Genomic DNA, 15,581 nt, shown 5'->3' with positions numbered 1-15,581 from the left:
ATGCTGAAATTAAAACTTGAATATGTGTGTACACCTGTCTGCAAATACCTCCAGGAAAAATTCCTCCAGATGGGATTTCCTAAGACATATCTCCCTGGACTCGCATGTCTTTCTGGTTGCCTCTAGCACTCTTCCTGTTTTCAACCCTGTCCTCCTAGTTCAGCCTTCATGACCTCTTGCTGAAATAATTGCCATAGCCTCCTGAGTGGAGCCATCTGCCTACACTTCCCTTTAGAATCCATCCTTAACATGGTTTCTAGCTCTCACCACTCAGACTGTGTTACACCTGTGCTCTAAAACCCCCAAGGGTTCACAATTGCTACCTGAGCTGGTATGAACTCCCTATACCCTCTCCCAGCATCCAAGGCCACCCCATATATGGTTCCGCCCCACCTTTGATGACTCATTTGCTTGATTTCCCCCACGTGTTCCCTGTGCTTCAGCAGCACCAGAAGGCTCCTGAGTCCCCGAGCTTGCCTTGCCTCCTGTTTCTTTGGGTGCCTTAGAGCTCACTCCCTACTTGGAAGTGTCCTTCTCTCTCCAGGGTCCTCCCTCATCTCTGCCTGTGTACCCTCATGCTACAACCCCGTCATGTTTTCTAGATTCTCCCACTCCCACTCCCCAACCTAGACTCCTTCCACCTCCCACTGTCCTCATATCCTGCCTTAGGTGATAATTTCATTTCATGTACCCTTGCAGACCACCTGTGCCAGAGAGAGCTGGCAGCACGCATCCTCTGAAGTGGCTAGCACGGAATGTCTTGCACATTTTAGGAGGTTTTTTTAAAAGGATTTATTAGATAAGATCTTCGCAGTTGACAAATTCTCTTACCCAAAATTGGCATAATCCTTTAGCTTGGGGAGAAGAGATCACACACATGAAACTATTATGGAAGTAGGGAATTTCCCAATATATTTAGTCAAGAGCACAGAAGCTCATTGGCAGTGAGGTGCCAGGCAGGGTAGGAGCAGGAGCAGCCCCTATAATCTGCCTTTTGTGGGCAGGGCAGGGTCACAGATGCCTGTCACACAGCCTGCATCGAGCAGGGCCTGCTGGATTAAAAAGCTGACTTCTGGCCAGCTACAGCAAGCAAAGCCTTGCAACACCATATGGGAAGAATTGACCCATCAATCCATGTGCTTTCATTAAAGGGATGTTTACAGACATCCTGGTTCTTGACTCAAGTTCATTGTCACAGAATGACGTTCTTATGGAGGAAGTGGGAAAGGGGTGGAGTTGAGGGGTGAGTGTAGAAAGCTGGACGAAATCAGGGGACCCTGAACAAAATCTCTCATGTTACTTTTCAGTTACTCAGAAAGCCTCTCTCTCTACAAATCCCTGCAAGGTTGAGACACACAGGCACTCTCAACCTTGAAGTATCTGATTTTACAACTTCAAACTCAGGCTTCTCACAATACTCTATACTCCCTCTCTTAGAGTGAGTACCTCTTATCTAGTTCAAGGTCTCATTCATTCTCTTATTTGACAGACTCCAATTGTGTTTTTCTTGCCTTTAAGGAGCTCACTGACTAATGGCAGATGCCAGTTCTAGGGTTCTATTGAGTGAGAGTGGAAGGAGAACTAAGGTATCAAACTTTTGCTATTTAGCCCCACTCTGCCCTATGCTTACTTCATATGTTCCCTCACTGTGGAGTTCAAACATTTAAAATCTGAGTGGCTGTTATCCTCAGCATGCACTGTATACTCTGCACCTTACTCCCGGAATCCTTTTATCTTTAGCTCTCCTTATCACAGGCAGTGGTAGTTTGGTATCATCCTCTGCCAGATTAAACATGTAGATTTATTTAATATTCTCTCTGTTGTTGAAAATAACAATACGAATGTTGCATAATAACAACAAAGTTCTTTATCATCTTCATTTGATCTGCTGTCATCTGTGAGGTCTCCAGAGCATACTCTGTGCCTTTCATGTTCGAGGACACTGCCAAGAAATAAAACTGAGACTCGAATCCAGATCCTGTGACTGTGAATCCTAGTACAGTATTCCAACATATAGCCTTAGTTTAGGAACACTCACTTTTTCTATTCATGGTAAACGTGTGGCCTCCACTCACTGATAAGGTGAGATTACCATCGAGCATGCAGAATACGAAAGTCTACAATGCATTGTTTGTCGTGCTCACTTACAGAGCAGACTGATTTTTCCACAGTCACCTGTTCAACCCCGCTTGGTAGCAGTTAACCCAGAGAAGCAATTGCCTCTCATCTGGAACCTGAAATGCATCCCATGCATTCTCCTGATTCACCAAGTTCATTGGCAGTATAAATACAAGCAAATCCTGTTGCCAACTGAGGGTGTAATGTCATCAGAATGTGAAGGATGACCTGAGTTTTTTGAGGATACAAAATTAAATGTGCACTGATTTTGTTATATCCTATTTTGGCATTTTCTCCTTTTCCGTTTTCTCCTTGGAATTGGTTTGCACAGTATTAACAGATTAAAAATTATTTATGGGTGTGTGTGTGTGTGTGTGTGTGTGTGTGTGTGTGTGTTTCAGTCATGGGCATCTTCTTTCGAGTCTTATTAGGCATGGAAAAACCTAAGCTTGGTTTAAAACACTTCCTCCCTTCCTGTGAAGTTTTAGGCTAACTTAAAATGGGATGTGTTATATAAGGAAGGCACCTGACACTAGCGATGGGGGTGCCTAGGAGAAGGAGCACCCCCCCTTGGTTTGCGATAGACTGGCAGCGTTTCCTCTGGTATGTGCCAGAGCGGCAGAGCCAGTTTTAAAAAGAGGATTTATAGGAAATCCAGCTGTGAGTTTTCATTTTTTTCTCTTAGAGCTGGAGGCGGGGCCAAAACCAACCTCAAACCAGGCACACCATTGATCAGGCTAGAATGATGTGGACCAGTCTCACAGACAACAGCCAAGCACAGAGGAAATATTAGCTGGCAGAGATAACGAAGAGAAAACACTCGGTGACAGATGCACCATCTGTCAGTTTCTGAGGAGCAGTTTTCAAGAAAGCTGAAAATGAATTGAAGAAGAGAGGGGTTTTGTTTGAAAGGTACAGCACAGCCTAAGGACAATTTTAAACAAAGTAAGTTTGTGTTCCATAGAAAAAGAGGTCGTGGTGGTGGGAAAGACAACAGTTACTTCCTATGCAGATTGTGAGTTTTGTCATTGATATAAAAAGTTTTCTTTGTAGTGGACTTGATATTTACAACATTCTCTTAACAAGAACTTGATTTAAAATTAAAAAGCAGTGACTGTCATTTTGGCTACTCACTCTAGAAACATTTGCAAGTTACAGTTAGATTTATTTTACTTTTATTTAATCTCAGAGAGAATTGTTTTATCTCAGACTACAGATATAGATAAGGCCTTCCTTCCTTCCTTCCTTCTCTCTCTATTTATAACAATGGGCAAAATTATTTGTATCTTTCCTCAAAGGCAGTTTATTAAGAAAGCGACCCACCTTTCAGATTGACGAGGTTGGCAGTAAATACTTTGTATTAGGATGCTTAATTCCATGGGCTACGTTACTTAAATAGCTATGAATATGACCTGGACTTCCTACGAGCCTTCCAAATAATGTTATTGGTGTTGACATCATTTTTAAAGGAAGCTGCTTCTGGATCTTCTGTAGTTTATCTTTCTCAGAAAGTCTGTTACCCTCTTTCAGAACATAAGCTACCATATGAAACAATCCTGCTATTTATGTTTAATACATTTTTCAATGGCTTCGTTTTCAACGTTGGACTTGGGCTGTTGGTAATTGTATGTTACATCTAAGTGGTTTGCGTTCGATGTCATATGTCGCATGTTTTATTAGGCCAGGATTTGTCTAATTCCAAGGGGATCTAAAGCAGTGATTGAGAATGATAAGATTCTATGAGCGATAGCAGAAAGTTTTCAGGGGGCTCACAGGAGCTCCTTTATTGGAAAAAGTCAATTCTTTTACAATTTACACAGGCGGAAAGAGACTTATTTTGCATCTGCGTTAGCAGGCTGTCTAGTCCAAACCAGAAGTGGAAGCGCTGGCTGTAAACTCGCCAAAGTAGAAACCACTCAGTGTTATGGCCCAATATGGATGTCAGAGCTCTGGAGCATGTGTGGGAAAATGGCCACAGGCCAACGTCTGGAATCATTTATCTTCCGGTAGAGCCGAGAGGAGAACTGTTTTATGCGTTTTGCAGAAATCCTTGCTGATTGATTTCATTTACATAGAGCTGGTGCAGAGACTGATGGTGAGGACAACTATAAATGGGAGAGAAATATTGATCTATTTCTGCTTTTCCTGACATCCTGGTCTCATTAGTGTTCTTAGCACCTTTGAATGAGATTATGCCGTTACTGACAACCATATGGTTTCTACGGGGTTCTTTCCACGCGTCTCATAAGAAATGCCACATTTATGTCTTTTCTTTTGGGGAAATCAGAAACTGAAAGTTGAAGATTTTGTCGTACTGTCTTTTCATTAGCTTAGCCTGTTTCCTACAGTCTAAATGTGAAAAATGAGAGGAAGGAAATATCAGTAGACAGAGTTCTTTGTACACTCCATGCAACCTATGTAGTCACTTAGAGATGGGCGCCTGATACTCTTTGTGAAATACTGGGACATACTGTTGTTGTGTAGATTCATATCTGCATGTGAAGGAATCATCTATGCCAACCAGTATGTTCTGCATGAGCTAAACTCACATGTGCTGACACATGCTGACATGTGACAAGGTAGCATCCGCACCTGTTTTTCTAATGTGTAAAAGAATTTTGCCAACTTCTGACAGTACCCACGTCAGACCTTATGGAGACGATTTTAATTGATTTCAAGGACCAAGGTAGCAGTCAGAAGCCTTGGATTTCAGATACTACCTTTATGCTGCCTAATTTTGTGACCTTGAGGAAGATGATTAACCTTTTGATAAATCTAATTCACTGCTTACAAATATAATGAATAATTACAGCCATTTTTGTCTCCCAGAGATATTTCAAATGTCAGTAAGACATTTATAATGCATCTTGTGCTATTAGCTTTTGGTACGTATGCCATTAATGAAATTGCCTCCACTCTCTTAGACAGAACTTCTGCATTACACTGAAAAAGCTAAAAACTTTAGCCTTTTAAAGTTAAAACAAAATTAAAAACAAAATTCTATAATCTTATGTAGTAATACTTTTGTTTATAGGAGGCTGCTCTTGAAGGTATTTGCATCTATTCTTTTCTCTTCGTAGAATAACTATTTGATTTTCTCATCAAGATTCTCAGCATTGTGTAAGACTAGTCATTTCCTCAAACAGGTTGAACTTTAAAAAATCAGGCTAAAATTGGTGTGATGCTGCTTTGATTTAGTATAGTTGAATATATGTAATTTTTAAACTTCCTAATGTAAAAAAATGGATAATAGTGCAGATTAAGGTACCTAATATTTTCTCACATTTTATAGATACATAGATATACCATACAAATAAATATACGCTAATCTTCATATATGTATATACCCACACACATCCACTTCATCTTTCAAAATAATCCAGTAAAACTGATAGCATAGCAGCATATAAGATATTAAAAGATAGGAGTGATTACTGTGTTTTCATTTTAAATCCTTTTCATTTTACATGATGAACATGATCGCAGCTTAGTGTAGTGCAAAGGACATCAGAAGCCAGACCTGCCAGTCTCAGCTGCCAGTACAGAGAATCACCACGCACCCTGTTCTGTGCATACAGGTGTGTGGTGGCCCCTAGAATCTCGAAACATGGCAGCCTTGGGAGCCACGCCATTCAACTGTGCTCTTCTGCTGCAGTGTGGGAATCAGAATGTGTGCCTTACCATAGCACGAGGTGGTTGGGAGGTTCATATGACATAATGTGCATGAAAATGCTTTGAAAACTTTCAGGCCATTTAAAGTCACTAATTGAACTTCGACAACTTCTTTGCTGCTGGAATATTCCTTTCTTCCCTTTCTTAATAAATTCTGCCCATCATTCAAAGGCTTCTCTTAGCTCTTTTTTGATCTCCTCAAAGGTTTCTTTGGAGCCCCCAGAGGTCCCTCTCAGAAAGAGGAAGTGAGCGAATTTTGCCACCCCTGTCCCCCCTGCCCCACCCACCAGATGACTTCACTATTACACTCCATGTTTTCACACCTCCACGCTCTGCCCAGTTCTGTCCCTGTGCTCCGCTAAATATTTTCTCTACCACTTGCCAACATCCTCCTCCTCCTCCAAAACTACCTTAAACATCACTTGCCTTTGAAACCTTCTCCACCACCATTCTTCCACAGAGCTAGAGCCTTCTTCATTCATGGTTCCAAACTTCTAATCAAGGCTTTATCTTATTCTACCTCATTCTTTATTTACACATCTTCCTTCCTCCCTAGGCTCCACAAAGACAGGCCAGGTACCATGCTGCTTTGACTCCCTGGTGCTCGCTGTAGTTTCTCATGTCTGGTTGGTGTTCAAGTAATGTTTGTCAAGTGAATGAGAAAGTCAGTCTTTCCATACCACTTCTTTGTGGGGTCCTGTCATTACACACCTTCTGGGACAGAACCCTGGTACCCATTTTTGTGTCTGGAATAAATTGTCCCTTATGGCATAACAGCATATAGACTGTTGTCAGCTGGGAACCTGAGATTGCAACAATGCAAAACCCTACATCTAATCACCAGCAGATTAACTATTAACCTACTAGTCCTATCTGAATCCTACTAATCATAGTTAGGTAACTAAACATTAAAACTATCATCCAACTGTCTCTATTCTGAGAGAGCCTTGGCATATCTGTGACTAGCTGTGTTTTAAAAAGAAAATCTGACCATCTTTTTGAAAGGCAGTTTGGCAGCATTTATCAAGATCCTCTGATCCAGTAATTCTCCTAGGAAATTATCCTAACGAAATGGTTTCATAAAAATGTAGACAAAGCTTTCTGAACAAAGATGTTCAGCATGATATTATTTATAAATAATATGAAAAATGGCAAATAAGTGACCAGTATTACTTTTATAATCAAATAAAAATTCTTAAGAATCCAAAGGTTGCCTGACAGATTATGTACTAATTATGTTGACCATAAGGCCTCCATTTTTAGGTTCTTTACACAGAATCAAGGATATACTTGGAACAATCAAGTTGAGCAACTTCTTACCATGCTTCCAATTTTACTACTCTCCCTTCTTTTTAAATTTAGAAAATGTTGCGAATAAGGTAAACTTTGAGGCCAGAATTTGAAAATTCTTTGACATAACAATAATCTGAGTATCAGAAGGGGCCTAGAAGGCCTGCCTCAACCATTTTCATTTAAAAATTGACTGCATGGAGAGCTGGAGATTCAAACTGGTTTAACTTTGCTCTTGAGCTGAGGTTTAAAACAGGTAAAAAGAAAATTTGAGTCTACTTGTTCAAATACTATGAAGAAAACTATGTAAATTGTGGAAATTTTTTGGCAATCTCTCATTTAATCTCTTTTTACATGGAATAACTGGCAGAGGTAAAGCCATGTTATCATAGTAGATTCTGCATGTTACATCGGGATAAACCACAGGAATACCGGAAATAATCACTGACCAAAATAAGTTCGTGTAGTCAGTTGAACACGGGATTTGATGGGGCCATGCCACTGAGATACATCATCCATCACCACATCTGTGCTCAGTGTGGGAGGGTTTCTGTTTCCAATTCTTGGAATAATACTTAAAGTGCATCCCCACTAATAATGCCACCCGCTGAAGCTCTCGGTACAGGGGCCAGAGCTAAGGATTGCTAGTGGGCAGGAACATTTCCGTCTCATCCCAAAAGTGCAGAGAAGCACATTGCTTCTTTAAGCATGTTTCTATTTTTTATTTTTTATTTTTTTATTTTTATTTTTATTTGTTTATTTATTTGTTTATTTTTATTTTTTATTTTTGAGATAGAATCTCACTCTGTCACCCAGGCTGGAGTGCAGTGGCACAATCTCGGCTCACTGCAAGCTCCACCTCCTGGGTTCACGCCATTCTCCCGCCTCAGCCTCCCGAGTAGCTGGGACCACAGGCGCCTGCCACCATGCCCGGCTAATTTTTTGTATTTTTTTTTTTAGTAGAGACGGGGTTTCACCGTGCTGGCCAGGATGGTCTCAATCTCCTGACCTCGTGATCCGCCCACCTTGGCCTCCCAAAGTGCTGGGATTACAGGCATGAGCCACCATGCCCGGCCCTTTAAGCATGTTTCTAAATGGTCCTGTTCAGTTGTGTTCCATGTGCAACAACAGAGTAAGTGGGTGCAAGTCCTCTGCTTCAGAGAGTTCACTGTTTAAAAGGTGAAGGAGTGCCAACTTCCAAAGTGAATAGAAACACAATAATACGTATATGGGTAAGTCCCCCAGTAGGACAACAGCCAAGCACACATGCAATGTAGGTGGCAGCAGGTTAGGTGTGGAAGGAGCAGGGGAAAGTGGAGTCCTGAGAAATTCACTACAGGGAACTTAAGTGTTAATGACCGGAGAGTACCTTGAAGTGGTCTCGTTGTTGGTGATGCTTTGGAAGACTGAAGCAGCCTTCAAGGGGCTGGCACGGTAGCTCCTGCCTTGCCAGGGGCTTCCACATACAGATGTTGGGTGGCACAGGGACGAATAGGTCATTTACCTGAGCTTGAGCTGAGCCAGGCTGGTTAGGGGAGCTAGATGTGAATGACAGAGCAAGCGGCTAGCTGAAGAAAGCTTCACTATCTTCCAGCCCCAGGAACCCTTAGGGGATGGCAGGGAAGGGCATGAGCTCTGTCAGCAGACCACAGGGCTAGAAGGCAGCGTGTTTGGTTACCTTCAGCCTCTGTGGGGCCTCCCCAAAGACCTGTTTATTCTGCACTCAGCAAAGGGCAAGAGGATCCTGTCTGAATTTGTTGCTCATGGGCCCAGATTTCAAACATGCTCTACTGCCTCAGCAAAGATTATGCCATAAAAGCTACTTGCAATTATTGGTTCTCTACTCCCCAAAGGAAAACAATGATTTAGAACAGTGTCCTGAGAACCGCTGTTCTTCCCACTTGTGCTTATTATACTGCATCCTGGACCATTGGTACTGGGCCCGGCCAATGACTGGCCATATATATACATTACGAGACATGCCTAAGGAGGAGAAACCCAGCAAGCAGATGAGATACAATTTCTCAAACTAACCATAAATTACTCCATGAAAAGAACCCTTATGTAACACTGAGGCATCCTGATTAGTGTTCTTTGGGCCTTGCAAGTACCTGAATGAAACCACAAAATAGTTAAACAACAATATTGGGAACTCAGTTTCAATAAAAGCTGTTTATTTTTAGTTGAGGATCAAACTCCAAAATAAGTGACGTCTCTGTGGCAGGCATTCTAGCAGAGCAGAAGTTATTTTTATCTTTAGAGTTTCTTGTAAAGTCTTCTGCTTCATGTTGGCTTAAACTATAGCTTTATGTTTCTTTTCGGTTTTGCTGACATTCACTTATTTGGTGTTGGTGTATTACTTCTACAAAGGACCTAAATGCTTATCTCACTACAGTTCTCCTCCTCCAAAATGCACAGCTAGTGACATTGTATACTTAATGCCAACAAACATTTATTGAGCATCTACTGTGTGAAAGGAACTATGAAAAGGAGACATATAATGTCTTTTCAAGAATATTACAGTCACGTCTTGGGGACAGATATGGACACAATTCAAGAAAGAATGATTTTTGTTGTAATCAGGGGCTTAAGGCAATGTGCTATGGGGCACATATTTAAATCCAATTCAAAGAATGGAAAAGCTTTATGCATGATATGAAATGTGGCCTGGAAACATCAACAGATTTCAGTAGAAGGTAAAGTAGGAAACAGATGCTCAAGATCAAAGGATGTATGTTTAAAAACACAAAGACTTTAAGTGTGTAATGTGTTCAAAAATAGATGAGTGAACCTCAGCGTGACTATACCTTAGGATGTCTGGAGAGATCACTGCATTGGGAAACGCGATTGGAAAAGGAGATGGGGGCTAGAACTTTTTAAGGGTTTTAGATGCTATTTAATAAATCATACATAGTTACTGACAAATTATGAGGAAGGTGGCGATTTTCAACTTGTAATTTAGGATGAATATTTTGGTAGAAAGTGCATTAGAGAAGATGCAGTAGCACCATTTATAGGTCCATTGCAATAACCCACCTGTCCATTTAAGTATATATTCATTAGATATCTACTGTGTGCTAGGCCCAATTTTAGACTATAGAGGCACAGGAATGAGCAAAATAGGAAAACAAAGTTTCCTGACTCGTGGAGCTTATGCTTTAGTGGAGAAGACAGAGAGTGAATAGCATAAATAAATGAACTATGTTTATTTTAGTGATAACTGATAAAGAGAAGGAATAAAACAGGGAAAGGGGGTATGGAGGTGAGGGAGAAGGGTTAATTTCTGTACATTTTGCAATATATATTCAAGGTAATTAAGGAAGGCCTCTTGGAGAAGGAACTTGAGGGAAGACCTGAAGGAAGGAGGCTTTAGGCAGGGTCTCTAAACATCTGGGGTAAGCCTGGGTCAAGCAGAGGAGACAGATAGGGCCAAGGCTCTGATGCTGGGTGAGCCTGGGATGCTCATAAGTTGACTAGTGAATTGGGCAGTGTGGGCAGAAGAGGGAAAAGGAGAGAAACAAAGCATCCCTTAGTGACTGTGGGCTTGGTTAATAAAGAATAAGTCAAAGACAATTTAGATTTTTTTCCTGGATGGCTTAGGTTGACATATTTGGTGTTGAAACAGCTTTTCTTTTGTTTTGTTTTTTTGAGACGGAGTCTCACTCTGTGGCCCAGGCTGGAGTGCAGTGGCGTGATCTCAGCTCACTGCAACCTCCGCCTCCTGGGTTCAAGCAATTCTCCTGCCTCAGCCTCCCAAGTAGCTAGGACTACAGGTGTGTGCTACCATGCCCAGCTAATTTTTTGTGTTTTTAGTAGAGGCGGGGTTTTACCATGTTAGCCAGTGTGGTCTTGATCTCCTGACCTCAGGATCCGCCCATCTCAGCCTCCTAAAGTGCTGGGATTACAGGCTTGAGCCACCGCGCCAGGCCTGAAACAGCTTTTGTAAGATGGCCTTGGTGACCTCATCAAGGAAGAGGGGAAGTCAGCTAAGAATTAGCAGCCAGGGATTAGGACTGGGGATGGAAATTCAGTGGCAATGTTTTGGATTACCTCCTGGGAGGAACAGGAAAAGGATCTAACTACATACTGATGTAAGGACGGATGAGCAGGGTGTTGGTTCTACCATGGCTTGCTGATCCGTTAGGCAAGCATACATTAGCACTTACTGCGTCAGCAGCAGCACTGTGTCGAATGCTGGGCAGACCGAAGTGGAATTGGCTCGCTGACGGAGAGGAAAGAGAATATTTATAAATATATAAAGTTTGTTCCTTCGTCAGATCTGAGAGAATGAGATAGCGTAAATATTTAACTCTGACAATAAGCCCACTTGTGATACAAACAAGTTTTATTGGGCTGACTCTTAAGAGGTCTATTGAAAACACACACACACACACACACACACACAACTCTCTTCCTTTGTCTATAGAGATAACTCAATTCACACCAAATAGCTATATTCTTCAATAATTAACCCTGCCTAAATCTGTCTATAGAACTGAGTTTTCAACCAGTACGCTTACAGGGTACCTCACGTGGGATATGAGTGTGCCCTGAATTGGTAATAGGTGTGCTGAAAATATTGACCTCCTCAGTCTTGGGCTGGCTGAGCGGGACCTGGGGCGACCAAAGGCTTGAGCTTCCCGTAGCCTAGTAGCTTATCCCAGCATGTAGTACAAACACAACGTGTGTGCCATGTGTGAAAAAGGCTGGGAAGCAGGCAGTGTGGCCACCCTATATTCATTTCCCCGGCACAGTGGCCCCAGCTTTTGTTGAATATACACTCATATCAGTAATAAAATCTTGAGCAGTACTCCCAATGTATCTATCTTTATGTATTTTATAAGTTACATGCAGTTCTACTGCCATTAATATCTCAAGTCATAAAGGCCAAAGTTCATCAGTAATTATGTAAATCTCTATTTCAAATCATCTTCCAGACAATTTTACACTAGTTCAGTTGGCTTCTTTTCTGGTCTAAATCTGTGTTCATTATTGCTGCCTTGTAGAAGTGACTGTTAACAGGGCCAGTACTAGGAGTAAGGGAATTTCAGCTTTGTCTCTTTCTCGTTGCTGGTAATTAATATTTTCTCTTTGTGGTTCCTCTGCAAGAATCTTTTTAAGTTGCCTCTCCATTCTGTTAGGATTCGTTTGGTTAAAGATAAGCAATGTAGCTCACAGTCTCTCAATCGAGTCCATGTCGGCTGCCGCACATCATGATGTACGGCAGTACTGAAAGCAAGCGTGGAGGTAAGATTGCTGGGGTCAATCTTCTCTAGTGTACAATCGCCACCCTCCCTCCCAGAAACCACTGGCAGGCTGGCAGCTCCTGTGAGGGCACCTCCTATCATATCCTGATATTGCATACTGGCATAACAATTTGTTTCTTTAGAAATATTTATTTTATTTTTATTTATTATTATTATTGTTTTTTGAGACAGAGTCTAGCTTCATTGTCCAGGCTGGAGAGAGGTGCAATCTCAGCTCACTTTGCCCCCCAGGTTCCAGCAATTCTTGTGCCTCAGCCTCCTGAGTAGCTGGGATTACAGGCATGCGTCGCGTCACCACGCCCAGCTAATTTTTGTAGTCTTAGTAGAGTCGGGGTTTCGCCATGTTGGCCAGGCTGGTCTTGAACTCCTGACCTCAAATGATCCACCCACCTCGGCCTCCCGAAGTGCTGAGATTACAGGCGTGAGCCACTGCGCCCAGCCTAATTCTTTAAAAATATTTTAGAATATTTTAATACGAAATTTTAAACACAGATAACATTTCTCATATAATCATCTGAACCCTGTTTTGGAGAGCATTGTTCTTGTGTCCTCTAAGTGTCTATTACCTCCCTTCTTAACCAAATGGAGAAAGCTTTTAGTTGTTATGTGTGTCCCTTCTGCCAACCACAGTACAGAGCACTCATTTCATCCTCATGGCCACCCTTTGAGGGAGAATGATTGTCTCCATTTTACAGATGAAAAAACTGAGGCTCAGAGGGTTTATTAACTTGTACAAGTTGGCATTGCTTGTAAGAAAGAGAGACAGATTTGAAACATATGATCTTTCCCATCTTCCTTCCTTCTTACCGCCTTCCTTCACTTAGGGCTTGGGGTAATTTCCGTTCTTGTGTCTAAAGAACTAAGTCCTAGAAAATAATGAATTTTCAGATCTCAAGACACGCTTTACGATAATACTGTCGTGGGTGCTACGTGTCGGCTTCCTGGCTAAAATTGCAGCATGGTTATGGCTGGTTTCTGTCCATGCGGCAAATCTGGTTGCTATGGTATCCTTCACATAGAAAAATATTTGTCAGCTCCAGGTGGCTGGAACACCACACGGGCTTACTGATAGTGAGAATACAAGCAATGATTCAGTGAATTACAGGATAGTCTCCTGAGAGAAAAATGTGGTCCCCGGGGACTTTGATGAAGTAGCCTAGAGATGTTCACTTTGTATTTTTCCCACTACAAAACTTCAACTTTAGTCGGTTGAGTTACAGAGAGAGTGGCTAAATCTGCAAAGATGTCAGTAACAGGGGATTACTGAAATAGTGTTCCTTCCTGTGGGGGAACATATATTGCATTAAAATAAATGAATGTGTTGACCTAGTAAAATTAAATTGCCATATCCAAAGTAGTGGCAGATTAGGCATTTTAATTGTTGGTCATTGATTTAAATCATCTCCTGAGTCAGAATGTATTCTCATTGAACATGATTACATCCAGATAATGTTTTCTTCCAGTAAGAGGGAAAGAACAAAGGAAAATAAATAAAACACAGTTCACTAGAATCTCATAAAAGTTCTTGCACAAGAAGTGAAGTAGCATGGGAAAATATGAGTTCTTTTACAAAAACAAGTTTTTCCTTGAAGTCACTGCAAGATTGCTGTTCACATAACATATTGGTATGTGTATATGTTTATACAAGAGGGGGCTGCAGGCCCAGGAAAATGTAAATCAAAGTCTCTATGGTAGCTGTGGTCATTTTAAAAAATGACTAACAGCATATATAATCTCCTTTCAAAAAAACAGTGAGTTGTTCGTTTCTGATTTTTTAAAAATCCATTTTCACTTTCTCCAAAGAAGCCCATATTTGAGGGTTGAGAATCATTTTTCTTTTCGTCCCAATTCTTCACTGTTTTGAATTTGTTTTATATTCTGCCCAATACAAGCAAAGCATTATAGTATTGAAAAGTTTTCTACTAAAAAACATGACAAATTACATCTAGTTTATATTAAAGCAATTTCATTCTGCACTAAATACCTTAAAATATGATGTTTAAGTATAAACTTACTTTTAAATCAAAAACAAATGCTGATTAACCTTTTAAAAATATTCTTACCATGAAAGAATGTACATTTACAAGATAATGTAAATCAGGGATTTTTTTTAAGATTCAGTCAAAATTTTTTTTAATGAAAACATTAATCCTCTTAGTAAACTGAATTTCATAGCAGAATGTTTCCATAATGAATATTAACCATCTCTCCTTACTTAAATTATTTACCAAAATTCATTTAATACACAATTTTTAAGGTTTTTTTGAAGTGAAGTGTATTTATGGTTCAAATATCATCAAATAAAAATATGGTATTAGGCATGTGCTGTGTTCATTGCCTTCTCCGTGTGACTTTTCTGCTAAGTTTAGTCCATTGAATCTAAGTCCAGATTGAGGCAAGAAGAGCTAGAAGAGTATGCATCTACCTAGCAAATACTCTGTCTTTCTTTTTCCCTATATAAGTGAAATAAACTCTAACACTCCTTGAGGTCTCTGGGATCATTCTGGACTAGTTTGAAACAGGAAAAAAACAACATGAAAACCTCAGCTTAAAGGGCCTTTTTTTGCTTCGGCTCTGAAAGAAAAAAAATGCATAATCCTATTACACTTAGTTATCAGCGCCATTTGAAATCCTGACTGCCTCGATAATCACCATGGAGCCGTGTAGCACTTAGCTAGTAGAGAGCTAAATTCAATTAATAGTACAGATGACTGGATAAACCTCCTCATTTATTTTACTGATCTCTACAGTTTCTCTCTCCTGTCCTCCAAGTTAAGATCTTTTTTGTTTTGTTTTGTTTTCCTGCTGCAAATACCATGTCACAGCCAACAAAAACACCACAGGAAGTCAGCGCTGAGCAGCATGGCTTTGAGGAAAGGTGGGAGGCATTGGGCTTCTGTATGTCTGGGTTTGAATCCTGACACTGTCGCTGGTTGTGTTCATGCTTTCCGACTGGTTTGTCGCTGGTTGTGTTCTAAGCTTCCAGTTGCTCATCTCCAAAATGGCAACAGTAATGTCTACCTGAGTGTCATGAGGGTGAGAGATAATACAGTAAAGAGCCTCAAGTTGTGTTCTGTCTGCGTGTTTGTCCAACAACAAACTATTATGTGACGTTTTCATTGTTACTGTTTCTCACCTCTTAAAAAGCTCTTAAAGACCATTCTGACTGGAAATAATGTTCCCACCTAGAACCTTCTGCAAGGCGTCAAGATCTTTGATGGTTCAACTTTTCCT

At 40.8% G+C, this 15,581-nt stretch overlaps 1 protein-coding gene across 9 annotated transcripts in view; it reads left to right on the top strand.

The window, feature by feature from the left end:
- Positions 1-15,581, top strand: part of STARD13 (StAR related lipid transfer domain containing 13) — a 575,282-nt gene that overhangs the window by 466,420 nt on the left and 93,281 nt on the right. For 4 of the 9 annotated variants that reach the window (XM_009426858.5, XM_009426857.5, XM_063792467.1 and 1 more), the window contains exon 2: positions 2,804-3,063. The exons of the other annotated variants lie outside the window; for them this stretch is intronic. The gene's annotated coding sequence lies outside the window, so the exon portion shown is untranslated. The remainder of the gene's footprint in view (positions 1-2,803; positions 3,064-15,581) is intronic. 9 annotated transcript variants of the gene reach the window in all.

This window comes from Pan troglodytes, chromosome 14, assembly GCF_028858775.2.
Source record: "Pan troglodytes isolate AG18354 chromosome 14, NHGRI_mPanTro3-v2.0_pri, whole genome shotgun sequence".
Taxonomy (NCBI): Eukaryota; Metazoa; Chordata; class Mammalia; order Primates; family Hominidae; genus Pan; species Pan troglodytes.
The sequence above is the reverse complement of the archived record's forward strand: the minus strand, read 5'-3'. Positions and strand labels throughout refer to the sequence as shown.